The sequence below is a fragment of the Rhipicephalus sanguineus genome, chromosome 5 (genome assembly GCF_013339695.2).
Source record: "Rhipicephalus sanguineus isolate Rsan-2018 chromosome 5, BIME_Rsan_1.4, whole genome shotgun sequence".
In the NCBI taxonomy this organism is placed as follows: domain Eukaryota; kingdom Metazoa; phylum Arthropoda; class Arachnida; order Ixodida; family Ixodidae; genus Rhipicephalus; species Rhipicephalus sanguineus.
In genome coordinates this window covers 56,190,415-56,217,408 of record NC_051180.1, presented here as the reverse complement: position 1 = coordinate 56,217,408, position 26,994 = coordinate 56,190,415, and the positions used below count along the sequence as shown (strand labels likewise).

The following is a 26,994-nucleotide window of genomic DNA, read 5'->3' as shown; positions in this document are numbered from 1 at the left end:
GTATGTTGAAAAAGAGTGAAATTTTGCAGGGGGGATGGCATCGCGTGGTAGGTTAATCCTAATAACTTCTGCAATTTGTTTTGAAGCCATCGATCCTACATATCAATGAGTGACTCATGTAGGCCGCTGTTCAAGAGAGTGCGAGCGCTACACACTAACATACGCGTGAACTTGAAAGCTATAATAAGACGCGAACAAACTCCGTTTTCTTCAAGAATTAGCGCTCAATGCTTTCTACGAACTTCCCGAAAGTTACGACTGTGATATCTGGGCTTCGATACCAAGCATTTTCTTATTTTCTTCAGCGGCGCACCTGCGTATTCTGATGCTTAGGGACAGCGCATCGCTTTTCTCTGTCTGCCGTTTTTTCCTCAAGGGACGCGGAAGCAGCAGGAGCAGCGAGAATCAATTCGCGCAGCGCCATCGCAACGCTCCCACTTTCTCCAGCTTTACGCACTCCACGAAGCTTTCCGGCCATCTCCCAGGTGACCCTCCTGGAACTAAGCTTCGAAATATCCCAACCATCTCCTAACCCTCCTACCCTTGTGTTCCGCTACATTGCAGGGTACACACGTCCCCGCTACCCTTCCGATGCGATAGACAAAGACGAAAACAAACTTTTGCTATGGTGATTGAGTTAGACACGAAGAGGATCGCAGGCACGGCCTTGGACTTTGTTTCGGCCTTCGTACACATGCCTCTCGGATATCGTCAGCTATGCTTTATAACAAACAATGAATGCAAACCCTTCTGATGAAACAGCCTGCGCATCACTAGCCTCGTTATTTTTATGACTCAGTATGACGTTCGGTTGGGCGAGTTGGTCTAAGACTTGAGAAAGAAAAAAAAAGTAAAGCAGCGCAGAAGAAACGAAGAGGAGACGAGAACACCAGTCATGTGTTCTCTTCTCGTCCTTATTGCACTTGTACACCAGTGCTGCGAGATCTCGATCAAAATACGTGAGGTGTGCATTGCATTACTGTTCTCGCTAAACTTTTGGCTCTTTTGCACTCAGTTGTCATATTGGGAGCACTTTAATAACGTGTTCGAGTGTACAGCTTGCCTTAGTGCATGCCGCTTCTCGTTGCGCCTAGCAGAACGCGCAGAACTTTGTGTATTTAAAGCATAGGGCTGTCTTGAGACTTTCAGTCATAGAAGCTGCGTGGTTCACGTAGAACCTTATGCTACTGGTGAACTACGCCATGCATCCTGCATTGCCGTTATTAAGCTTTTTTTTTTTTTCTTCGTTGGGGACGAAATACGAAAACACACGTGTACTTAGATTCTCTTTTACGTTAAAGAACCTCAGGTGGTCAAAAATGTTCTGGTCCCAGACCCTCCCTCCTCTCCGCTGCTTACCTCGTAATTGAATCGGGGCTTTGACATGTAACTCATTAGGACTTTTCTTTTAAATTCCTACATGAAAGGGCTGACTCAGTGTTATCTGGCGAAGGTGATGGCGCAACCAGTTACAAACTAGAGCTTCAACTGTGGTGTTTATAAAAAAAATATCAAGACCCACCTAATTCAGAAATAAAATTTTTTTGTAGTCTCAAAATCAGTTCCTTCCGGTCTGTGATTCGAACCGGGGACAAACACCATTTCCGTGTGGTAGCTATATCACCGGAACAAGTGTGTATATATACATAAACACATACAAACGCACATACGGACGCACATCAAATGTGGTTCAACCCCTCCCCCCCCCCCCTCGGCCCCGGAACAAATTTCTGGCTACGCTACCGCAAACCAGCAAGCAGAAGTCAGTGTGTTTTAATTGTTCCGTCCACTAGTTATGTTCTTGTGTATGTTCCGAAAATTTCCCGACGCCTTTGCAGTGCTGCACGGAATTTCTGCGTGCCATATCTGAAAGCTGCAGAAAAGGTTTCTTTTTTTGCGGGACTCACTTACATGGATTGTCTAAATTACGCTAGAAAATTCACCCAACTTACATTCATCATTCACGTCCATTGCAGTCGATTCAGTGGAGCGTGATGGTGTGCTCGTTTGGTTTCGTCGCTTTTACAGTCAAACCAACTAAGCCCCTCTAGACAATTGATAACTGTTCATGTATGATCAGTGCATGTCACAGCGTGCCGGTGGCGGTAAACTGCGCTGTACTTCAGCGCGCATTCAGAGCCGCGGTGTGTTCCACGCTCATTCTTAAATGTTTGCGTGGTATCGAAAATAGCCCGGGTCTGATTCTTGGTAAGCGCTGCACTTCGTATTTGTTCTTACGCGTTCATGCCTTCGAGGTAGGGTAGCCAGGGAAGTGATCTCGCGTTAACAACCACAATGGTGATTTCACAGGGAGCCCACCAGAAGCCGCTTGTTCACAAAAGTTGACGAGGCTATTCCACTTCCTTGTTGTATTACGCATACTGATTCTCATACTTGCATTAAGAAAAAACTATATTTCTTGTTTGATTCATTCTTTCCGAACCATCGCTGACAAATAAGCTAGCCAATCTGTTCTTTTACGGATTCCCGGAATAGTTTTTTTTTACGGCCACGAATATTATAGCTCGGCGCCAAATCGGTGCATCCGTGTAAAAGGAGTATGTATTAGCAGCGCACGAGCGTTCATAGGCGTTTATTACGTGTGCTGCATAATATGGGGATAACTTTTATTTAAACTCACGTAGGGCCGCGAGGTTGTAGTGTACGTGACCAGTAAACCCGCTCGGCCGGTCTTTCTAACCAAACCTACAGTGAATGTTCTTCCGGTACTTACCTGAGAGAGCCGTTAGGCAGGGCCTGCCCAGATTTCTCTCTGGAAAATGCAGCAGCGTAGAAATGCTTTTCTCCCAATAAACTCACATTTTTATAGTCTTTTTTTTTACCATAGCAGTTGGTTCTCTGTGCAACTCGTCGCAGACTAGGAAAACGGTAACAGGCGTGAGTTTATTTTCGGCACGTAAGAAAGGAGAAATACGCATGCGCTAAGTCAGAAAGAAATGAAGTTAAAGCTTGGCTCCTAGTATTAGAAAAAGTGAAAGACGACAGCACTGATCCTACGGCACAAGCAACGATTTTGGCGGATGTCTCTTGGCATTGTTGGCTACTAATAAATGAATCCAGTCGATGAGAGCCGGAGGTAATATTCGAGCGTGGTACTCCCGTAACCTGGTGAAAGTGATCTTACGTTAGGTCAATGATAGCTGCGTGTGGTAGCATAGGTCGGCAAAAAAGGTGGAGCTCGCTCAGACTCACTCAACGAATATATTCTGCTATGAGACCTCACTCGGACTCAGACTCACTAAAATTTTCCTCAACCGGAATCACTGGGATTCAGACTCGCTAAACTTTTTCTTAACCGGACTCACTCAGACTCAAACTCACCAACATACTACTCAGCCGGACTCACTCAGACTCACGGCTTGATTTGAGTCTTCGTGAGCCTGAGTGAGTCGACTCATGAGTCTGTGAGCGTAAAACTACCTTTTTTACATCTTGGTGTCAATGCTCTTTATGCCGATATCTCACATAATTGGTGCTCTACGATACGCCTTTTGATCGTATACCTTCAAATACGAGTTATCGATGATCAAGTTATCCAGTAAGGACATTTTTATGAAATACCCGACTCACACGAGATATTTTTATCAAGATCTTTCCGCGAAAGAGTGCGGGTAGAGGTCATGGCACCTCTCCAAATTCAAGTCTCGAAGCCATAAGTATTCAGGTGGCGCATGAACGTGAGTGCGATGAGATATGTGTGAATAGACGAGTATAATCGCAAGCCGATAAAAGGCTGACAGTAATGCTGAAGATGAGTAGACAGGACCAAAGGTCGGCAAATAAAGGCGGAGCTCACACAGACTCACTGAAGAAATGTATTTTGTGCTTAGGGCTCATTCGGACTCACTAAACATTTTCTCAACCGGACTCACTCTGACTCAAACTCACCAAAATATTACTCACCCCGACTTACTCAGACTCAGACTCAAGGGCCGATCTGAGTCTGAGTGAGTCGACTCATGCGTGAATTTGCCGACTTATGTTCCGTAGAACACTTCTTAATTGCTACGCCTACGTGGATGCGGGAGCTTTAATGTTGCACGTCACTCAGCTTGATATACTATTCGCAGATTATTTAAACGTTAGCAACACTGCAACAGTCCAACCGTTCCATCAATAGACACTTGGTTCGAAGGAATGGAAGAGGAAGAGTGTGCTCATGGTAGTGTAAAGAGCGCGACGGGTCTAGTGAGTAAGAATTAGCCAGCGTATGGAGAAGTTATCACGCGCCTTCATTTAGCTATCTGCGCACCATGGTTGCTGAAGTATATAACAATTATTTTTAAATGTGTGTGATTGGCCGCCTCTGTTCCCAGCGGAATCACATAACGAAATAACGAATGACACTTATTTTCGCTGACAACTATTGGCTACAGTTTTCTCGCGGTAATGGCGCATACCGTATCTGCAGTTGGGTGGAATTCAATGAATTTCTAAAAGCTTGCGACAATCAATATTCATCGTTTTTGCCAAGTTTTTTAACACGAAAGTGTTTTATGCCGGGGTCCACCACGGCTCCACTGACGTATTGCCGTCACGGATATGACGTTGTAAAATATTTTCACGTGGTCGTGACGTCGACGAAGGCAGCAGTCCGCGAGTCCGAGATGAAACTCTTTATCTGGCCGAACTTCTGGCCGGGAAACTGAAAGTCAAGCTACAGCAATACACTGATAGACAGCGTACACTGATAGCGGCGAACAGAGCGTCGGCCGTCGTAAAACTGCTCATGGCTGGGACGCGCCGTCTTTTATACATCACGCATCGAACTTTCCAGTCTTATCACTGGTGGTCGCGCAAGCTCTGGAATAATCTTGACTATTCGCGTCATGTGCGCAATCTTAACAATGTGGTCTACTACAATCACCAAGCTTCTCGAACACTGCGGCGCGGTCAGCGTCGAGCGTTGCTAACCGTCCTTGCGAGGCAAACCCGAATACATCAAAATAAAACAAGAAGCGGTCGTGGCAATATAAAGACTAACAATAGGCAAAGAAAAAGACCAGCAGAAGAAGTTCCGTCACCAGGTGTCGAACTTCCAACCCCTCCGCAGCGCGTGGCGCGAAACGATTCGGCCACAGACGGCACGTTCCTTTCCATGTAACGGCGAGCTATTTATATACACCATTTGCCGGAGGCGGTACACAGAGATCGGTGGTACACCAGCGTGTTTTCGTTATCACTAGCGGGATGGCGCGAAGGGCTCGAAGAGCGCGCTTTAAGGGTCGTCGCCCCACGCGAATGAGCGCGCGCCTCTACAGGGCGTGATCGCTCATGCGCGGCTTATCTCGTGATAGCGGTGGTGTGTACGTCTTGTGCTCTCACCGCAAGTTTGCGTTGAGAGCACGAAGGTCACTTCGCTCACTGCAGAGGCCGCTTTGCGAAAGGAGCGAGCTGGTCACATAGAAATAAGTTACAACTGTGACAGTTAGTTCGCGCTCATCCTTTGTATGTTCGTTCCGTGCGCCCTTTCTGCTTGAGCAGTGCGTTGCAAGTTTCGAGCTGCTTGCCGTTCTTCGAGTGACATTACAATTTGTTGCTGTAGCATTCATTCCTTCACGCTTGAGGCGAAAGAATGCACAACAAACACTCAACTACGTCTGTGAAGACACGTTTTGCTTACGCGTTATACCGATGCCTATGACAGAGGGATCAGCCATGTGTTTTTTCTCTTGGTGCGAAATCAGATATGCAAAGCGTTACACTAACGACAGTAAGCTGTGTACCTCAGTACGAAGTGTCGTTCATAACAAAGTTCTTCGTATGGTAGTTATTTAATAGAACTAATCTCTTATACTATAGATATAAAAAGACCTTATAGACGTACTGACTAAACCTTTAGCAACACTCCCCACGTCTTGCCACTACTCACCAAAACGTCTACATACAAAGTGAAACCCAAAAAAAAAGAATAAAGGATGCTTGTTGTATGCCGTTATTTTAAGAGTAATATACATCTGTCGTTTACGAACTGCTTTATGCTTCAACGTGCATGATTAATGCTTTTCCTTTCAGGAATTCTTTCTAAGCCATCAAGTGCTGTTCGTAAGCGCATTCTTATGTACGTTTCCCTTAAATAATAGTGCTGTATATTGAACTCGACAAGCTTGGAATGTGGGAAAAGTAAAACAAGACTTACTTGAACAACTTTCACGAGTCGAGATACAAAGACTTCAACGAAAAGCGTGTGTATGGATCGGAAGTAGTCGCCCACTTATAATTCTCCGAGCGGGTTCGGGTGGGTTTCTGGTTCGGCACCGTCGGTTTGAAGTTGCCTCGCTGCCGGCTTATCATCTCATCTTTCACGGCGAATCGTAAAGGGCTTGGGCTCTGTAAAGCAGTCGCTGTGCGAGCGAGCGACGGAAGGGATCCCTTTACTGCTTTCGTTCGGATCTCGCGACGCATTCAGCCGAGTCACGTGTTGATCCCATAAGCCCACATTCTTCGAGCTCTTGTAAGGAGAGTCGAGTCACCATCGTCGGCAGCTACCTTGAAATTTATGGACTCCTCGAAGGTAACTTCTGTTCGAGTTGTCTTTGATGCTGCCGGGACACTGGGTTACGTTATTTACGGATACAACACCTGCCAGTGCGTCGTCGTACAGAACATTAAAGGGAACACACCCAATGTGTCAGTTCTTTAGCGTTCCCGCTTGAACTGCCAGAGGAAGAACTGGAAGGAATATTTCGATCAACTTACGCAAACATGGCGAAAAATGCTGATGTTCCTCCGAGAAGAATAGAAGGAAGAAATTTTGGGGAAGATGGAGATTTCAAGTGGGAAAATGAGGAAGAGGGGAAGGAAGGAAAGGAAAGGCAGGAAGGTCAACTAGACGCGCGTCCAATTTGCTACCCTACACTGGGGGGAAGGAATTAAAAGAAGGAAACAAGAGAGTAGAAAGTACTGTCAGGGTACATGTGCACCTGTCCATTACACGCTTACAAGCGATCTCTTAACCCGTTCTATTTAAAAACACTATCAATGCCCGCGTGGCTTTGCTGGCCTGCGACGCGTAGTGTCACGAGCCGAGGATATCCTCTTCTGAGAGCGGTATGTCGTCTAGTTTATTGAGCGCATTGCGCAAAAATATCGTCGAACCAGGAGTGTTCCTGTAGTGTAGCAGAAATGTGATTGCCTCTATGAAATGGCACTTATCGAGCGCATATAGCGAGGATCAAAGCGTGGGTTCAAGCCCAGCAGCGTCAACAAAATTTAGTTTCTTTTATACGTTCATTTCTTCACAGCTATGATCGTCTGTTGCACTCATTCGCCGCTATTCAAACCTAATCCACCGTGCGGACAGCCCGAACTGCTGAACGCCGCCAAGTGCATGAAACAACAGCACATCTATTTTGGGATTGCCCGCTTTACGTGTCGCCGCGAAATACGCTCGCTTCAGCGTTGCTAGGGATCGGTGTGGCAACGCTAAGTAAGACTGATATTCTGACAGCAATGTGCGATCAGACAAAGTAAACAGCTGCTGTCAAGGAGTTATAGGTTTTCCGAGTAGTACAGGACCGGACACCAGACTGTAGCGAAACCGCTATGGTGCACAATTATTGCACGCACGCAGAACTCTTTGCTCTCCGCATCATCGCACCCCATCACTCCTTTTTACAGCGAAAGCTGTTATGAGATCGCTTCAGCGGCCGTTTTTGGCGCTGTAGTTGTCCGCTGCCGCCGCCGGTGTCCGTAACCACTATAGCTCGAAATAAGAAAAAAAAATCGAAATAAGAAAAATATGGAACGAGATTCGAACCTGGGCCCTCAGCCTGGGAGCCCAGTATTCAACCTCTGAGACATGCCGGTGCTTCAAACTGCTTTGGAAAAAGGGTCCTATACAGGCTTCATCTCGGGAAGGAACCACATTAACATATGCAATATAGCGTGGTAGAAGAGTAAAATAAGCACCAAGCGTCGCACAATGCGAGTTCTGTAACCAGGCGTCACACAATGGGAATTGCGCAACAAGTAATGGTTGGAGGCATTCAACAAGTTGAATGCTTCCAACCCATTACAAAAGGCTACGCCATAATTCTTCATCATCACCACGCACAGCATCAACAAAGTGCGCGTAATGCCTTACATGCATTTAGCAGGAACCACGGCTCTCCGTAGAATGAAGAAAAATGGCATAATGCCTGCTTTCCTACTTCTCAAAAATTACAATGATTTAAGCGTAGTGGGTTCCTCGCAAGTGCACTTGTATTGGTTGCCAAGGAAGCCCACAAGCGCATGATCTATTTCCTCGGGGTCTCAATATAGTTCTCCCCCCCCCCTTCTCTCCCACGTCAACGTATGTTTACAGCATGGCGGGAGAGGGAAATAGCGACCGGGCGTCACCCAATGCAAATTGCATAACTGGTGGGCCGTTTAAACCTTCCAACCCCTTACAAAAGGCTGAGCCATAATTCTTCATCGTCATCAGTCGTCGCGTCAACAAAGTGCACATAATGCCACACAGACGTGTAGCTGGTGCCTTGCTTCACCGCAGGATGAAAAATAATGGCTTAGTAGGTGCTTCCCAGGTTCACAAAAAATGTGATTTATGGCGTAGTGGGTACCTTGCTAGTGTACTTGTACTAGTAGCCCCAGGAGAGCATACAACGGGCTGTAGAAACACCGCTCTTCCAGCTTTCGCTGTGACTGTGCTGCGGTTTCAGCGCAGGCCTGGCGTTTTTTTTTGCCTGTGCAGAGTAGCAGGCTAGAGCGTACTAGCTCAGGCCGAACTCTCTACCTTCAAATAAATGGCCTCTCTCTCGTCTTACGTGACAGAGGAACGGACGGACGGACGAACTTGGTTCTCGTTGAGTGTGCGTAGAAATGCTTACGCATTTGAAAGCCATCTCAAGGACAAGATGTCAAGCCGACATGGAGGATAATACATACAAGGAAAATTTAAACTAGACGACTCTGTGATTTATACACTGAAACTCGCGTATCGGTGGTCGCGGGGTGCGGCGACTGTAGGACTGTTCCCGACGCTCCCGAACGCTATACAGGGAAAAGGTGAAGGAAGCCGCGCCCATTTCGCTCGAAAACAACATTCCAGGGAAAGCCGCCACCTAAAATAAAGCTCTTCGCTTACGCATAGATTATACAACTCCCAAAGGATATGTGGCGCGGAGCACTTGGAACACCGCCTGAGGAGTTTTCAGCAACGATAAATGTCCCTCACTCAGCCCTCTATCTCCTTGCCTCGTTCCCTTTAAAGGGACAGTGAAATAAAACAATGAGTCGGTTTGGACTGATAAATTGTACTCTGAAAACAATAATCTGGTTCATTTCACCATCATAGGCATTTTATTAGAGGAGAAAATCGAGGCCAAAGTTTTATTTTTAAGATTTGAGCCGAAATATGAGCGCGTGACATTATACGCGTAGATTTCAAAATGGCGTCGACACTCTATTTGGTGTTTGCTCGTTTTCTCGCTTACCAAGCGTCTTCTCACGGCAAGCGTGGGGATTTGGGGTTGTGAAAAGGTAATTTACTAATACGAGGAAAATCGCTTTTCTCTTTAGTGCCCCTTTAAAGCGAGCGAAATGATAGTTTTCAATTCGTAGACATTTCTACGCCGATTTAACGAGAAAGATGTCCGCCCGTCCCTATCTCATGTAAGACGATCATCGAGGCAAAACATAAATAAATATGCCAAACAAAATTAATGTTCTTGTTAGTACTGAGTTTCAAACCACGGCTCCAAAGGCGAGTGCCTTAACCGCTGGGCTCAACACCCTTTTGGTTTCTTTTGTTATACTGCCAGTCCTCGACGTGCATGTAACAACACAAATTTCGTGAGAATAGAGAACACACGAACAAAATACACATTAGTGGCTGTCCGTTACTATCGCATCACTTTGTCGTCTTGAAATTTCTTGAGCGCTCTCAGGGATTCGATCCTGGCTAGCCACTCAGTTAGAGGCCACTGCGAGTTCAGCACTTGAAGATACCACGGCATACGATGACCAAAATACATATGCGGCGTGCGGGCATTCGGGTCATAATGGTAGCCAGGTATTATTGTACGGGTATTTGCCAATAGATGACGCCGAAGGACACACGCATCCGTTGTTCATTGAACTAAACACCTATTTCTAAAGGCGAATAAAACTGAACCAAATGAATGTGTTATACGGGCTTTGCAAAACGAGTGTAGAATATAAACACTTTATCTGTGAAGGCTTCGCTGAATATTGTGGTAGTGGAGTAAAATTCCTCTCGAGGACAAGATGTAAAGCTGACACGGCGTATTTTACACATAAGGAAAATCTAGAAATTGCGAAAATTTAAAGCCAACCTCGCCGTGGTTGCGGGGGCGGCTGCATATAGCAGATGTATAACAGTGTATGTTTATTTGTAAGGCACAAAACATCTTCGAATAATGCTCACGTTAAAAACAATCAAATTCACCTTACACCTACAAAAGCAGTTGCAATCAGCCGACTTGTTCTTAGAGCACGTGTACCGCGAGGTAATTTTGCCCAAATATATATATATATATTTTTTTGCTCTTTACATGGCACGAAGTTGTATGGCGTGGCCTGTGCTTATCACGATCCAGTGGCTACATAAACTGTACAAAATATAGGAATTTAAGCATTATTAGAAGAAATCTACATATGGAAATGTTTTCAAAATTGCTTTAATTAAAGATCTTAATCGGACAAACGTCGCTTCACTTGATTCTTCGTCCTCTCAAGTCCACACACTTTCTCGTAGCAGTGCCTGCTATACACAGCCAAGCCCACACTGAATAATGCAGTCTTACGCTAGTATTTTTTTAATAGAAACGTTGGAACAAGTGCCCTTAGATAGTGATGTTGGACATACTGGTTATGCGCCGATAACACGCGTTTTCTGTGAACTGAAATAATTATTACGTTTCGGCGCGTTTAAGTGCGAAACATTTCTTAGCGAACCTCTGGCACTTCGAGCGTTTCCATCTATCTATCTATCTATCTATCTATCTATCTATCTATCTATCTATCTATCTATCTATCTATCTATCTATCTATCTATCTATCTATCTATCTATCTGTCTGTCTGTCTGTCTATCTATCTATCTATCTATCTATCTATCTATCTATCTATCTATCTATCTATCTATCTATCTATCTATCTATCTATCTATCTGTCTGTCTGTCTATCTATCTATCTATCTATCTATCTATCTATCTATCTATCTATCTATCTATCTATCTATCTATCTATCTATCTATCTATCTATCTATCTATCTGTCTGTCTGTCTGTCTGTCTGTCTGTCTGTCTATCTATCTATCTATCTATCTATCTATCTATCTATCTATCTATCTATCTATCTATCTATCTATCTATCTATCTATCTATCTATCTATCTATCTATCTATCTATCTATCTATCTATCCGCCTACGTTTGGGTGCTCTCATGATCCCCTCCTTAACTTGATGTAGACCAAAGTTGGCATAGGAGGGTAAGAGGATTTGACGAATATGACTGTCGGTTCATGACATAACGTGATGATGATGATGAAATGAACTTTATTTGGTCCTGGAGAACCCCGATCAGACAACCCCCGAAGGGGGGTCCGCCGCAGTTGCTGGCCGCGCCCACGCCGGTACTGGAAGACCGTGGCCCTCCGCCCGTTCGCAGGCCTCCTGGACTGCCGACAGCTGGACTGAGAGCTCGTTGCTTTTAAGAGCCCTCTCCCAGTCCTCTTCTGTGCTGAACTTTGCGCTAAGTGAAAATCTTGTCCCGTACGTCATCAAACCCTTTCCTCCAGACACGTGTGGCACGTACCCGTTTACCATGGGCCGGGTTGTTCGGGTGTGCGCCACAGGTGATGACAGTTTATATCTACCCAGGCACGGCCAGAACATACATGGCAATTTAATGCGAAAGCGTTAAGAAAAACCAACATCGGCAGCGTTGACCCGACGAATGCAGAGAATAAAAATTAAGATCCCAGCAAGAATCGAACAAAAGCAATCTGCGTGGCAGGTCTATTGGCCGCGAGATCGAGCGGAGTCGCCGCCTAGCGGCTTCTGGCTGAACTGCGCCTAGTGTGGATTGCTCCATGCGTCGTCTGCTAGCCCCGTTGTGTTTGCATGTGCGCGTACGTCATGCAGATCCTCAAAAGGCGGTTTGTTCCGTTGCGTTAATGCAACTTTAACCGCTCGTACGTATGCCTAACACGATGTAAAGCAGCATTTGGCCTTGATCGGCTGTCTATGTACTGTAATAAGATCAGAAAGTGCACTTGTCGAGAGTGCTGTGTGTGGTCGTCGTACCCTCCGTTCACGAGAGTCATATCATTGTAGATGCAGCTCTGTGGTTCAATCGCATTGCAAAGTGCACTTGACATTGCCCTAAAAATGAGAAGTATTAAATCTCATGTGAATATAGCCTTCTAGCGGCGCGGTGGTACAAAAAAAAAAGGCTCGCATGTACTTGAGCGTTGTGGTTAGGTGTTGTTTATACGTTACGCGACGGGCTTTAGTTGTGTACGGTCCTGGTCTCATTAGAGAGAAATATTTCTGTCAAGTCACGGCTGACACTTCGGTACTTAAATTGTCCCCTGAAAAGAACAGAAAATGAAATGGCACGGAAATCACAAAACTGAGTTGCCTTGCGCAATTTTAACTTGTGGTGAAATTTATACAAAAACACCCGTGTACTTAGATTAAGGTGCGCGTTGAAGAGCGCTGGTGGTCAAAATTAATCAAAACAGCGTAGTTTACATTTATGTCGTAGTAATTTCACGCGAAGCCACATCTTTTTTTCTTTGCATTATCTTGAGCGTTTGTGTTGCGTTGTTTAGATTGACGGAAGGCAGCGGACATTATTCGTATGAAAAAACGTACTTTGGTCCCGTAAAATAACCGGACCTTTGTTCCATTACTGTCGTGCAAGTAATCAATCGAAGAAATTTCCCTGCTGTACAGTTACCTTTGTGTACTGTTAGTGGAATAAAAACAAGTGTGTGCGTGTTAAATGTCTCCGTAGCGCTAAAGCGCTGTCAGCCATGTAGCTTTCCTCAGTAAACCTATCAACTGTCCTACATTTCATAGAGAATTCAATAAGAAATGAATGCTTTCATGAGGACGCAGTGCACAAAGTGCTATTTCAACTCATCGTGCAGGAATACGGATTTTCTTTTTGTTGAGGGGCATCCAAATGAACAAGAAGTAAATTAATTCAGCCGCGCTATACAGCAGTGCGTAGTAGGTCGAACACAAGCTAAACATGTACAAATAAAACAACAAGACACGTCACCCATTGTGAAAACGCCGACTGTCGCCGAAGGCGAGCAACCCGTTCGTTGCCAGAATTCGCTTCTCTCACAAGTAATTGTAACGTTCGGCGCGCTTCATGCATTAATTCAGGAATGAAGAGCGCACATATTACCACAAAGCTGCAGTCAACGCATTTTGTTTGCCGGAAACCGGGTCACATCGCTCACAACGAAGCGCTGTTGTGCACGTTTGTATACGCGCCGACAACCGCCTATCCACACTAGCGCGGCCACGGTGCTGCCACCTGTAGCCCGATCTCGCGGCCAATAGAAACTGGTTTGGAAGAACAGCCTATGCAAGCGTAATGTCGGTGCAACGTCAATTGTGGTTGTGGTGCTGGCTATCTAATTTTAAAAGAAAGCAATAAACACTACATATGTACTCCTACAATACACGCATCATATCAGATTAACGTCTGTGGTTCCAGTGTTGGCTCCGCTTTTATAGCAGTCTTATAAACATTACATTTGTATTCCTGTGATTCAGCAAGCTATATTGAAGCTTTGCTCGACCCCGGAGGAATACATTAACAAAATTTACGTATGATATTCACATGATTGCACCATAAAGTGCACTTAGTTTCGATAAGACTGACGTGTGTACTCTAACGTGAGGGCTGACGTCACGTCGTACCATAAGTGACTCATTAAACGCCAGTGTTGTCGACGTGCCTAGTGCGCCCATGATGTGCACACAGCTACTACACTCACAAAAACACGTTGATCCACCTCGTAACGCTTTGCTCAAAGCCGTAGAATACAGCATAGAAGTACTCGCTGACTGCTTCGCGTGAAACCGATTCCCACAACGCGTGGGATCTGCCGAATTTTTCTCTTCTTTTGCTGCTCTTCATGGAAGTTAAGTGCCTACGCTACCTACCACCATTTAGAAGCGATTCCTTGCTCAAACTCGTTGTTTCCGGCCCACAGGACAACGGATGGATGTCAATGCTAGCGGGGAACCTGCGAAGTGCAGTTCTATTCTCTTACACCATTGTTTTGCAGAGTTAAGCGAGACCGGATCCAAAAGAGTGAGCTGCCAGCCTTACTTCGTATAGCATTAATTGCTTCGTCCTTGCGGTGAAACTGAAGGAAGGGAGATGATTTTCTAAGGGCTCGTTTATCTTTGTTAGACACAATATTAATGAGAACTAACAGACAATAACGCCAAGGAAAGTATAGGGGGTGTTATCTGTAGTATTTAGAACATAAATGTGAAGAAAGTAAAGTGGACGAAAAGATGACTTGCCGCCGGCAGGGACCGAACCTGCGACCTTCGAATAACGCGTCCGATGCTCTACCACTGAGCTACGGCGGCGGTCATCCTCCCGTCCACTTTTTTGGGGTATATATGTTGATTTAAACGTAGGAGTGTTAGTCAGCGCCAATCGCAGCCATGGCGGCGAGTGTAGAACACTCTTTTTTTTTTGCCTGGTGGCGTCACGTAGCACGTGATCTTTTTACGAGCTGGCAGCTGACCAATAATCCCTGGCATACTACCTGAAGGCATTAGGTCTGCCAGGACGAGACCCTCGCTATGAATGAAGGAAGGGAGATGATTTTCTAAGGGCTCGTTTATCTTTGTTAGACACAATATTAATGAGAACGGCGGCAAGTCATCTTTTCGTCCACTTTACTTTCTTCACATTTATGTTCTAAATACCACAGATAACACCCCCTATACTTTCCTTGGCGTTATTGTCTGTTAGTTCTCATTAATATTGTGTCTAACAAAGATAAACGAGCCCTTAGAAAATCATCTCCCTTCCTTCATTCATAGCGAGGGTCTCGTCCTGGCAGACTTAATGCCTTCAGGTAGTATGCGAGGGATTATTGGTCAGCTGCCAGCTCGTAAAAAGATCACGTGCTACGTGACGCCACCAGGCAAAAAAAAGAGTGTTCTACACTCGCCGCCATGGCTGCGATTGGCGCTGACTAACACTCCTGCGTTTAAATCAACATATATACCCCAAAAAAGTGGACGGGAGGATGACCGCCGCCGTAGCTCAGTGGTAGAGCATCGGACGCATTATTCGAAGGTCGCAGGTTCGGTCCCTGCCGGCGGCAAGTCATCTTTTCGTCCACTTTACTTTCTTCACATTTATGTTCTAAATACTACAGATAACACCCCCTATACTTTCCTTGGCGTTATTGTCTGTTAGTTCTCATTAATATTGTGTCTAACAAAGATAAACGAGCCCTTAGAAAATCATCTCCCTTCCTTCATTCATAGCGAGGGTCTCGTCCTGGCAGACTTAATGCCTTCAGGTAGTATGCGAGGGATTATTGGTCAGCTGCCAGCTCGTAAAAAGATCACGTGCTACGTGACGCCACCAGGCAAAAAAAAGAGTGTTCTACACTCGCCGCCATGGCTGCGATTGGCGCTGACTAACACTCCTACGTTTAAATCAACATATATACCCCAAAAAAGTGGACGGGAGGATGACCGCCGCCGTAGCTCAGTGGTAGAGCATCGGACGCGTTATTCGAAGGTCGCAGGTTCGGTCCCTGCCGGCGGCAAGTCATCTTTTCGTCCACTTTACTTTCTTCACATTTATGTTCTAAATACTACAGATAACACCCCCTATACTTTCCTTGGCGTTATTGTCTGTTAGTTCTCATTAATATTGCGGTGAAACTGTGATTTTTGTTTCGTTCTTTACTTATTGTAATCGTATCTCCGTTTTTTGTTGTTGTTTTTCTTGCTCCACTTTCCAATCTTCTTTCCTTTTTGTCTCCTCCTGTCTTCCTTCCCTCCATCTCTTCTCTGCCCTCGACAAAATGGGCAGGCGTTGTGCCCTTCCATGTGGCAGTTGTCAGCCTGCTCTCTCCATATTTCCCCTGTGTCCTTGCGTATTTGTGTACGCATATCAAATAAATAATATTTCACGTTAACCATTTCTTGCTTGAGTTGGTGTGTGTCCCTCTACAATGTTAAAGAACAACGTTCTGCAAGATTTAAATGATTCTGGGCGGAATCGAACGTACGTCATTTATATTCAAAAAATCTTATTAGAAGTTATACGTTCGAGGTTGCCCGATTAAGTGAAACATTTTGTTAAAGTGATGGCCTTTAAAGGGGCACTAAATAGAAGCCATGAATTGGTTTAGATTGATGAAGTGTGCTCGGAGAACTCTTGTGTAGTTTATTTCACCACCATAGGTTTACTATTAAGGAGAAAACCAAGTTCAAAGATTCATTTTTAAATATCGCGCCGAACTTTGTAATTCGTGACGTAAAAGACTTCAAAGAGCATTTAACGTATTTTCGCGCCACTGGCTCGACGAAATTTCCACAAACTCGTTATGTCAAGTCTCTGGCCCTCTGAGAGGACAATGTACTTTGATTTAACCTACTAGGAACTACGTTGGCCCAAGCAGGCGCCATCAAAAATATGTGACGTGACGGCAAATGGTGCGGGAATTCCATGGTGGCGTCGCCACCTGTTTTTTCTCTTTGCGCGTTTTCTCGCTTATTACACGTCTTCTCGCAGCAAGCGTAGTGTTTTTGGTATTGTGGAAGACTACTTTACTAATGCGAGAAAAAACGTTTTGCTCTTTAGTGTCCCTTTAGGTGTGGCTAGAGCGCACGGTGAAGGAAAAGATGTTTTTCTTTTCAGCGATGACAAACATCGCTGTATTGGCTTTCTTTTGGGACAACTACATTGCGAAGGTACCACACACTAGCGCTTCACAGCGGTGCCGCCAGTTGGCGCTGCTTGCCCCGACAAAAGCACGATAAGACCGCCCTGTCGCAGCAAACGTTTCGCACGTGAAGTGCTCCGGAGGTACAAACTCTCCCAGTCGCACTTTTTCTGATGATAACTGCATTGAAGTTCACAGTGATTTTTAGTTACTTAATGCCAGAACTTCTTGTTTTGATTGGCTCAACTCAATTGATAGTAGAAGTTGAATTCTGAAAGCTAACTAAAAAAGTACTGGAGTAAATGCATCAATGATCTCTTAGCCCAGGAAGTGAAAATCAATAACTCCTTTGGTTGATTACGTTCCAGGCACGAAAAATGATATGAGTTAGCGGTCCCTCGCGTGGTGCAGTAAGCAAGCATCTGAGTTTCCCCGTGTCTAATGATGAGTATTGAAGTCAAATCAAATCAAATTTTATTTGATCTCAACAAAAAGAAAGGGGGCGGCGGGAAAAAGCTACATTACTGCAGCTTGACTAAGGCCGGTCCTCTCTTACAATTGGACAGTCCGCAGCACTGACAGGAACATGACAGTTTAACATAAGTCTAGGCACTTTGCAAAATTATGGAAATATTTTATTAGCCTCTTTTATTATTATTGGTCCTCGTTTAAAAGTCAAGGACCTGGTGCCGAAGTCATAATGCCGCTGATGTCATATTTCGCAATGAAATTAACTTGTAGGAGAAAGGGTAAAAGCCGCCCTCTCTATCACCGTAAGACACACGCACTGGTTCTCGCCACATGACTGTACGCTATGAGCAAAATGTACTCTGTTGAGGGAGAATGGTTAGCGGTCCCTTCCAAATAAACGTAATAGCGTTTGGAAAAATAGTTCACGAATAGACCGATCTCACCGCGAGTTGCACTACGCCACCGCTGCCGCAGTGCATGGCAGTACTTGTAGTACTCTGTACGTTCAGCTGCGTATATCCTGTGCATAGCGAGCTGCATTAACGAGCTTTAGTGGCCATATTCGGATTAGTTGCGGCGATTGGGTTCACGTGCTGCGTTCTGGGATGTCACAACAGCATCCTGAAGCAAAAGGACTCGGATTTTACGTGTTTTAAAAGGATGTCAAGCTCCGACAGAATTGTGTGCGACAGTCAACGAAGACGGACAGAGTGGTCACATGACATGACAAGAACTTTATTTCAATCCTGAGGAACTCAGATCTAGAGAGCCGGAGGCCTCTTCAAAATCAAGCTGGTGGCTCCACCCACGATGAGACCGGAAGTCGGCCACAACCACGCACTTTCTTGGTAAACGTATTTGTGAATTCCTTGTGTACATTCATAATAGCTTAGCAGTGCCCTATAGCGTCATAACAAGCTTTCTGCGCGACCGATGGGCCGATGAGCGACAGCAAAACTTCATATAACGTGTGCTCAATCCCTTTTCCAGGGTGCCGTTGTATCCAGTCTGTCGCCAGCGGCGACAGACTGGATAGAACGTGTTTTCTGGGCAAAACAGCGATAGCCTAAATATATAGCGATACTTAAACCCGACCCCTCACCAAAAGCGATGACGACTTTCAAGTGTCTAGCATGAAGGAGACCTGTGACACAAGCCAAGTTTATGACTGCATGCTTTAAGCTTTTGGGTAACCGTAGTGTAAAAGATCCATCATTCAGTTTCTTTTCTATTCGACCATAGTGTTTACGCAGCCTTCTCCGAAATCATGTGAATATCTGCAAGAAATTTTTCTGATAGTACATAAAAGTTCGCTTGTGTCAGATGCAAAAATGGCAGTGTGCGGAAGTTTACCACCCGCTTCGGTGAAAGAAAGGGGGGCGGCGGGAGTGCTTATTGACAATATTACATCTTCCACTAAAGGCGACCATGAGGCGATGCGAAGTCGTAGCACTAGCACGATCGCGTTCCGTTGGCGTTCGTTGGGCCTGCTACCGACCTCGCATCGTAGAACGCGAAGAGGAACACTACGCGCGTCGTGTCTTCCCTTATAGCCTGGCCGTTAATTCTCACAGCGCGAGCGGGGAACGCGGTCGACAGGCGCGCCAGAGAGAGGAGAGAGGAGGAGGGGACGCGCACGCGCTGGCGCTCATCGCGGTGTTGCGCAGGAGAGAATGAGGCACGCGAGAGCGGGGAGTGGAGAGGGGAAGGGAGCGGAGAGTGGAGACGGAGAGTGGAGACGGAGAGTGGAGAGGAGGTGTGTGGAAAGGGGGTGTGTCTGGAGAGGGTATGAGCATGCGCAGTAAAGGTGGTCACGTCGCACACCACCACCACCGGATTGAACTCCGCCATAAGATGCTTCGCATCTAATATAATGGCGTTCACGAGATTTCCATGACGCTTTGTGTCTACGTTCTTTATCTACTATATCGGATGGACTCAGGGTTCCCTTTTGAAATGTTTATACCTACTAGCTGCACTGTATTAAACTTGTGAATACGGTATGACTATGTATATTCTGTATACTCTGAACTCCTGTCTTTTTCTTTAGGTCACATGAGATTCCTGACACGAGAGGCGGTCTAATAAAAGCCCTAAATGTCAGCCTTGCTACATGCAGTGTTCGCTACTTTGGATTGCACTCTGGATCGTTGAATACAGGTCTTTGCATGGCTCGTTACGACATACAAGTGTGTTGTTATTCTTAGGTTCGCACGCACGTACAAAGCCGAAAAAGCGCACATGTCTGGAAGGTTCAGGTTCATGATTATATCCACCCGTTTTCAGCAAATTCAAGGTTCGTTAGATTAGCTGAGTCATGAGAACCTCGGTGAGCGCAACGCAAGCAAAAGTAGGGCGTCGTCTACAATGCAGAAAAAACTGTATGAGCTGTATAAGTTTCGAAAACTGGTTTACATGTTTGTGACTGGGGAAGTGCTCACCTTGTTAACGTTATTGTGTTTATGTGCTGCCCCTATTGCTGCTTCGTTGGCCCGCCTTGACGGCAGGCCCCTATAGAGGCAGTCAGTGCTAGAACGCCGACCCGAACTGTCGTCGCACCGGAAATCAATTAAGGCCTTATAAAACTTTTTGCGTGGCAGTGGCCTATTTGATAGGCTATTTTACTCCCACTTCGCACCTTTTTTTTTCTTTTTTTCGCGCGCCTGCTCTTCTCTCCGCTTTTCTTAACTTCTTTCTTTCCCCTCCTCTGAGTGTAGGGCAGCAAACCGCATTTTATAATTCTGATTAACCTCCCTGCCCTGCCCCAATTTTACTATCTCAATCTCTGTGTGTCTATGTATATTTCGTGTGCGTTTTGCTAAAGCAGTGTGACGCAGGTGAGATTCGAGCAGCTAGTGCTCTACAATTCGCTACCAACATAGCCTAGTTTACCTAATTATGTATTAAAAATTAGTATCGATCTCTAAGTTGTTCTGGCAACTAAACTGTTCTGAAGCAAAATCTACGACAACTGGTATTTCTCTGTTAGTTTCGAAGTACAAAACTACTTCAATTAGGCATCCCCCATACTGACTTTAATTGAAAAGTTGTTGCCCTTATCAAAACGAGATGTTTTACCAGTTTATAAAATAAACAAAATTTTACAGGTCATTAAATAAAAAGCACTCAAAAGGATCAAATTTAAGAAAAATTACACGGTAAGTAAGTTGACAACTCCCTTGACATTTCACTAAAAATAGATCTAAACCTGACGAACATCATGCAGTAGCTGACAGGATTGGTGAAACTGTCAAGTCTGGGTTCTGCAAATACGCATTTACAAATTATTACACAATTTTAAACACTATGTTTTGCCGTAGTTAATTACCCTAACGATCGCAGCTTGATTACGATAGTCTTATTATTATCAGGTTTGTAGTTGAAACTCATTTGTACATATCCACCTTTTAGTACTATAGCCGCATCCGAAACAAGAAAGGTGGGCTAAATAAACAAAATTTGTACACAACAATGCGTACATATTTTACCTTTTTTCGAGCAAAAGAACTTCGTCAAGTTCGCTGCAGCACATGACACGAAATTTTCGCACCACCTTGCGCTTTGACGCAAATATTTTGAAAGTAAATATATCTCTTAATTAAGCGTTCTGCACTCGGCTACCTTTTCTTAGCTTTTCGTGATCAACTCAGAAAAAACGACAACGCACGCAGCTAGTGTCAAGACGCCACACCAGGAGCTAGCTGAAGAAATGTCCATCGCCCTAGCCATAACTGACGCCAACACTCAGACTATACTGAGCAACTCGCGCACAGTGCGGAATTTTTCGCTAAGTGTAGGATTTCGATTGATGCGTTTAGCTGCCTAGAATACTGATTCGATTTGGTTTGACTGGTTTCATTTTCTTTTTGTACGTCAACAGAAAACAAAAGGCTACATAGCCTCACGGAGGCTTCTGCTGCGGAATAAGGTTCGGCACGCAGACATAATACACGTATGCAGACAGCATTTGTACAATACGTAAGATCACGTACTCTATTAGTCTAAATGCCCTTATTGATATCAACGACAATAATGTAATATCAACACTCAGCGCAGAAAAAAATGGGACTCGGTATACCGAGTCCCAGACACAAGCTATCACAATTAGGAGAATAAGAAGCAATGTAAACCCAAAGTAAAGTAAGACACACTGAACGTTCAGCAAGGAGAGATGTCAAAACAAGTGGACGCTTTCATCAACACTAATAATGCACTTAGACATCAAATGATGTCGCCAAAGCCATGAGCGAAAGAGCAGAAAATTAAACATGCTTAGCCGATCATGTTTGAGCCTGTCTCTTTTCTGCTTGTATTTTACCAGCTTTCATAATTTGGGCCTAACATATATCGACAGCGAAACTATTAGCGATACATTGGTCGGTATAGAGGGATAGGCCGACGGGCACTTACAGTTCCTGAGAGTGTACAAGCGCACGTTCTACAGGCGCCATTTTGGAGGAACTTATTATTTTTCTGGCATTTCTTTTTCCAAACATTAGCGGCAGCTCGAGAAACATTCCTGCTTTGAGGATGGCGATGCAAAGTGCTTGCGTGAGCAACGACAGCAGAGACGAACACAGCACGAACGCTATTCTTCTTCTATTTTTTTAGCGCTCTTATATCCTCCTCATGTCACATCAACAAGGTGGAAACTCAGCATTGGTTCTTCCAGGATAAATGCGTGAGCTCAGTGAACGTGTAGAAACATAGAAAGTACATAGCTAGGTGTGCTATGAGCTGATATACCTGGCTTCATTCGCTCGCCAAGCCTTTGCTGAATGCTGCCCGGCTTGTGTCATCCTTTATAGAACAGGCACGCCTGCGTACCTGTCTACATTACTGTCCACGCATTGGCGTCGTGACAGCAGGAGATTGAACGCACCCAGCGCGCAGCGAGTGCCTCGGCGCAGTCTCTCGCCTCGTTCGCCGGGAAATCGAGCTGATTCGTGGCGCACTCAACGAACCGTGTCTTCGTGATGCCCGGCACACGTACGTGTGCTGCTTCAGCGGAGAGGTATACATATGTACACGTATGCACTTCGCTAGCAGTTCTAGCTCGGAACCTGCGATGGGGATAAGTTTCACGACCGCGCAGAGACGTACACGTCGGGAAAGTGGAGACAAACTACGTTTTCGAGCATCACTTGCTTCGACGAATGGCGCCGCTGTAGATACCGTTGGTTGTGCCGAGAATTTCTTCCTGTGCGCGTTTTTTTTTTTTCTTGTTTTATAACCTTGTAGGCCTCGCGGAGAGGAAAATATTCCACGCGCTAAAGTCGGACACGCGACGTCTATAGGGAGCTGCAATTTGGATGATAAGATGGATGATCAATACGGAACTGTGAAGCTTGGAACGAGGCGATCTGACGGATGGGAGGAGTCGCGGACGCTGCAGCAAGACGTTCGATAGAGAATGCTCAGATGACTTCGCCGCTAAAGAATAAGAAATGAGAGCAGCGTAATGAAAAATATTTCCCACGAGCCCCTTACGTTTTCGTATTTGCCATCTCTACTTTGTTAGACACAATATTAATGAGAACTAACAGACAATAACGCCAAGGAAAGTACAGGGGGTGTTATCTGTAGTATTTAGAATACAAATGTGAAGAAAGTAAAGTGGACGAAAAGATGACTTGCCGCCGGCAGGGACCGAACCTGCGACCTTCGAATAACGCGTCCGATGCTCTACCACTGAGCTACGGTGGCGGTCATCCTCCCGTCCACTTTCTGGGGTATATATGTTGATTAAACCTAGGAGTGTTAGTCAGCGCCAATCGCAGCCATGGCGGCGAGTGTGGAACACTCTTTTTTTGCCTGTTGGCGTCACGTAGCACGTGATCTTTTTACGAGTTAGCAGCTGACCAATAATCCCTCGCATACTACCTGAAGGCATTAAGTCTGCCAGGACGAGACCCTCGCTATGAATGAAGGAAAGCAGATGATTTTTTCAAGGGCTCGTTTATCTTTGTTAGACACAATATTAATGAGAACTAACAGACAATAACGCCAAGGAAAGTACAGGGGGTGTTATCTGTAGTATTTAGAATACAAATGTGAAGAAAGTAAAGTGGACGAAAAGATGACTTGCCGCCGGCAGGGACCGAACCTGCGACCTTCGAATAACGCGTCCGATGCTCTACCACTGAGCTACGGTGGCGGTCATCCTCCCGTCCACTTTCTGGGGTATATATGTTGATTAAACCTAGGAGTGTTAGTCAGCGCCAATCGCAGCCATGGCGGCGAGTGTGGAACACTCTTTTTTTGCCTGTTGGCGTCACGTAGCACGTGATCTTTTTACGAGTTAGCAGCTGACCAATAATCCCTCGCATACTACCTGAAGGCATTAAGTCTGCCAGGACGAGACCCTCGCTATGAATGAAGGAAAGCAGATGATTTTTTCAAGGGCTCGTTTATCTTTGTTAGACACAATATTAATGAGAACTAACAGACAATAACGCCAAGGAAAGTACAGGGGGTGTTATCTGTAGTATTTAGAATACAAATGTGAAGAAAGTAAAGTGGACGAAAAGATGACTTGCCGCCGGCAGGGACCGAACCTGCGACCTTCGAATAACGCGTCCGATGCTCTACCACTGAGCTACGGTGGCGGTCATCCTCCCGTCCACTTTCTGGGGTATATATGTTGATTAAACCTAGGAGTGTTAGTCAGCGCCAATCGCAGCCATGGCGGCGAGTGTGGAACACTCTTTTTTTGCCTGTTGGCGTCACGTAGCACGTGATCTTTTTACGAGTTAGCAGCTGACCAATAATCCCTCGCATACTACCTGAAGGCATTAAGTCTGCCAGGACGAGACCCTCGCTATGAATGAAGGAAAGCAGATGATTTTTTCAAGGGCTCGTTTATCTTTGTTAGACACAATATTAATGAGAACTAACAGACAATAACGCCAAGGAAAGTACAGGGGGTGTTATCTGTAGTATTTAGAATACAAATGTGAAGAAAGTAAAGTGGACGAAAAGATGACTAACAAAGATAAACGAGCCCTTGAAAAAATCATCTGCTTTCCTCCATCTCTACTTTGCCATTTGTCGTGCTGCTTTTTTTTTTCTTCTTTTTTTGCACGTAGGGACTCAGCTACAGAATATGCGACAACATCGTGCTCGGGTGCCTGCAGATTTGTGTTGAAAGATCAGTGTCTCAAAATAGGATCGTAACAAGAGTCGAGGACATGACTCACAAAACAAGGCAAGCATCAATGCGTGAACGTCTGGAAGGTCGACAAAAGTTCAATTGATATTAAAATTTGATTAATAGTAACGTTTCTCTTAGATGCCGAGAGCTTGCAGATCTTCCCTGAGTGCGTTGGGCGAAAATTACCCTGAATAATTCATCGCTCGTGGTGGTTACAAGCAGACCTAGTTCCTTTAGTTCAACCGCAACTTGCACTGCCGCTTAACTTAGAACACTAAGCGTAGACGTCGCGCTCACGTTATCGTAAAACTATTAAGCTGTAAACACCTGCCCTTCGAAGCCGAGAAGTTTAGCAAATTATTATCTCCACGTAGCATCAGCACAGGCACCCGTGCTTAAGTAAAGCTGTTGGAATATAGCCTTTTTTTTTCACGGACATGTGATCATGTCAGCAAGCGGCAATATATACATATAAATTGGTGATAAAGAAGCCAAGATATGGCTGTCTAAGAAGTTGGCCTAAATGAAGGCAAGGAAACTTTCGCAATCCTTGCAGATTTACCGGAAGCTTTTTGACAGAAGGACGAACCAGATTGATGTGCAAATGAAGGATGGGCTGTGACATCCTCAAGGTAAAAAACATGGCTGATCCCTCCGTCATAGAAATCGGTATAACACGAAAGTAAAACGTGTCCTTACAAAAGTAGTTGAATGTTTACTGTACATTGATATAACAGAGCTTGCAGAGCTAACAGAGTCTATTGGTGTTTGGCCGCTGTAGCACCGTTTAACGTGGACGCACCCACGTTGACGCATGATGGCACATCTCCATCCCGGCGACTAACGTCCATGATGAATGATTAAACAAACCCTTCTGGTAGCTGTAGTACTTATTGGTGAGAACGTAATCAGAGAAAGCGGCGGGACAGCCAGAAGAGCGTCGCTGATTGGACGCAGAACTAGGGCTAATATCGCCATCCCGCCGCATGTTAAAGATTTATTGAACACCACAGCGAGACTAGAGGGAAACGCAACGGTGACGGAGCTTTTTTTTTCTTTGCCATCTGATCGCGCGCATTTATTTTTTTATCGTGTCATTTCCGGGACGGAAATACGTCATTGAAATCTTGGTGGACCTCGGCATGAAACACTTTCGTGTTAAAATAAAACGTGGAGGACGCCTGAGCTTCGCCTTCAAGAGTAGAGCGCGATAGCGTAACCGGGCCCTGTGCGCATCGCCATCTCAACTGCTAGCCTGGCTTCGATAGTCAGTGCATGCCTCAACTGTGCCGCAAGGAAACCAACGTCTTTGCGCATAACATTGGCCCTTTCAAATTTTGAATGTCCACTGCAAGCACAGTTGCGCATTGCCCGTTGCGCCATGATTCTTCCTTTTGCGAATCAGCGAAGGGCCCACTACGCGTCCGTAAGGCAACAAGCGAACCTACCCAGCTGCTCACTTTGTTGATGCTATTGCTGCTGATGACGATTAAATATGTCTGAGCGTTTTGTAATGGGTGGGTCTTTAAAACACCTGCTCGTTGCGCAATTCACATGTTTTGACGCCATGGTGCGATTCTACGCCTCTGCTGCGCAATCTTACATGCGTTATAGGAGACTCCTCCCCCTAAATTACATTCATAACGACGGCAAGAAGCTCGAAACTTGCAGCGCGCCGCTCAAGCGCAAAGGACGCAAGAAAATAACACACACAGGACGAGCGCGAACTGACAACGCACCTAGTTGTAACTCTGCGGCACACCGCTAGTCTCGCGTCCGTACAAACGTCGCAGCTTTCGTGCTCAGTAATAGGTGAAAGCCAAGTGATCGCGAGGCCACATTCGACATAACCTAAACCAAGCACAGAACACTTTGTTTTGTAGCGATGTAGAGTTGGGTGAAGAATGTGCGATAATTTCATAGAAGGTGTTGTAGCAACTCGCAGGTGCCAGAAGATAAACACCACGGCCTATCGATGCGTCCTTGCCGGTATAGAAGTTCACGCTGCGAAACAGAACTAGCCCTTAAAATCAGTAATGTCTCAGCAAGATCAAGTTATCTGTGCCGTTTTTTTTTCAACAGAACAGGATTTTTTTTATTCGTATTGAGGGATTCTCTCAAATGAAAAGTTATGAGAGTTGGTAACGTTTCCTTTTCGCATTTCTTACTTCGAGAACACAATTCCGAAGCTCTCTCTCTCTCTCTCTCTCTCTCTTTTGTCTTGTTGTTCTTCTTAAGCAAGTTATGCGGAATGCAGCCCAGTGACTTTGCTAGCTTGTGCTTAATTAAAAACCAGTTTTGTTGTTGCCTTCTCGGAAACATTACTAAGCTTTCCAACCCATGTTTGTTTCCTCGTTTTTCTCTCTGGCCTTCGTGTATCTCTCCGTTTTTGCGCACATTTATTTGCTCCAGGAAATGCTGCCAGATAGAA

General features: G+C 45.2%; 1 non-coding gene across 1 annotated transcript; it reads left to right on the top strand.

Annotated features, from left to right (window-relative positions):
• The first annotated feature begins 15,289 nt into the window (after positions 1-15,289).
• On the top strand, positions 15,290-15,361 carry Trnam-cau (transfer RNA methionine (anticodon CAU)). The gene has a single exon. It is a non-coding gene; the product is annotated as a tRNA-Met (tRNA).
• The last annotated feature ends 11,633 nt before the right edge of the window (positions 15,362-26,994 follow it).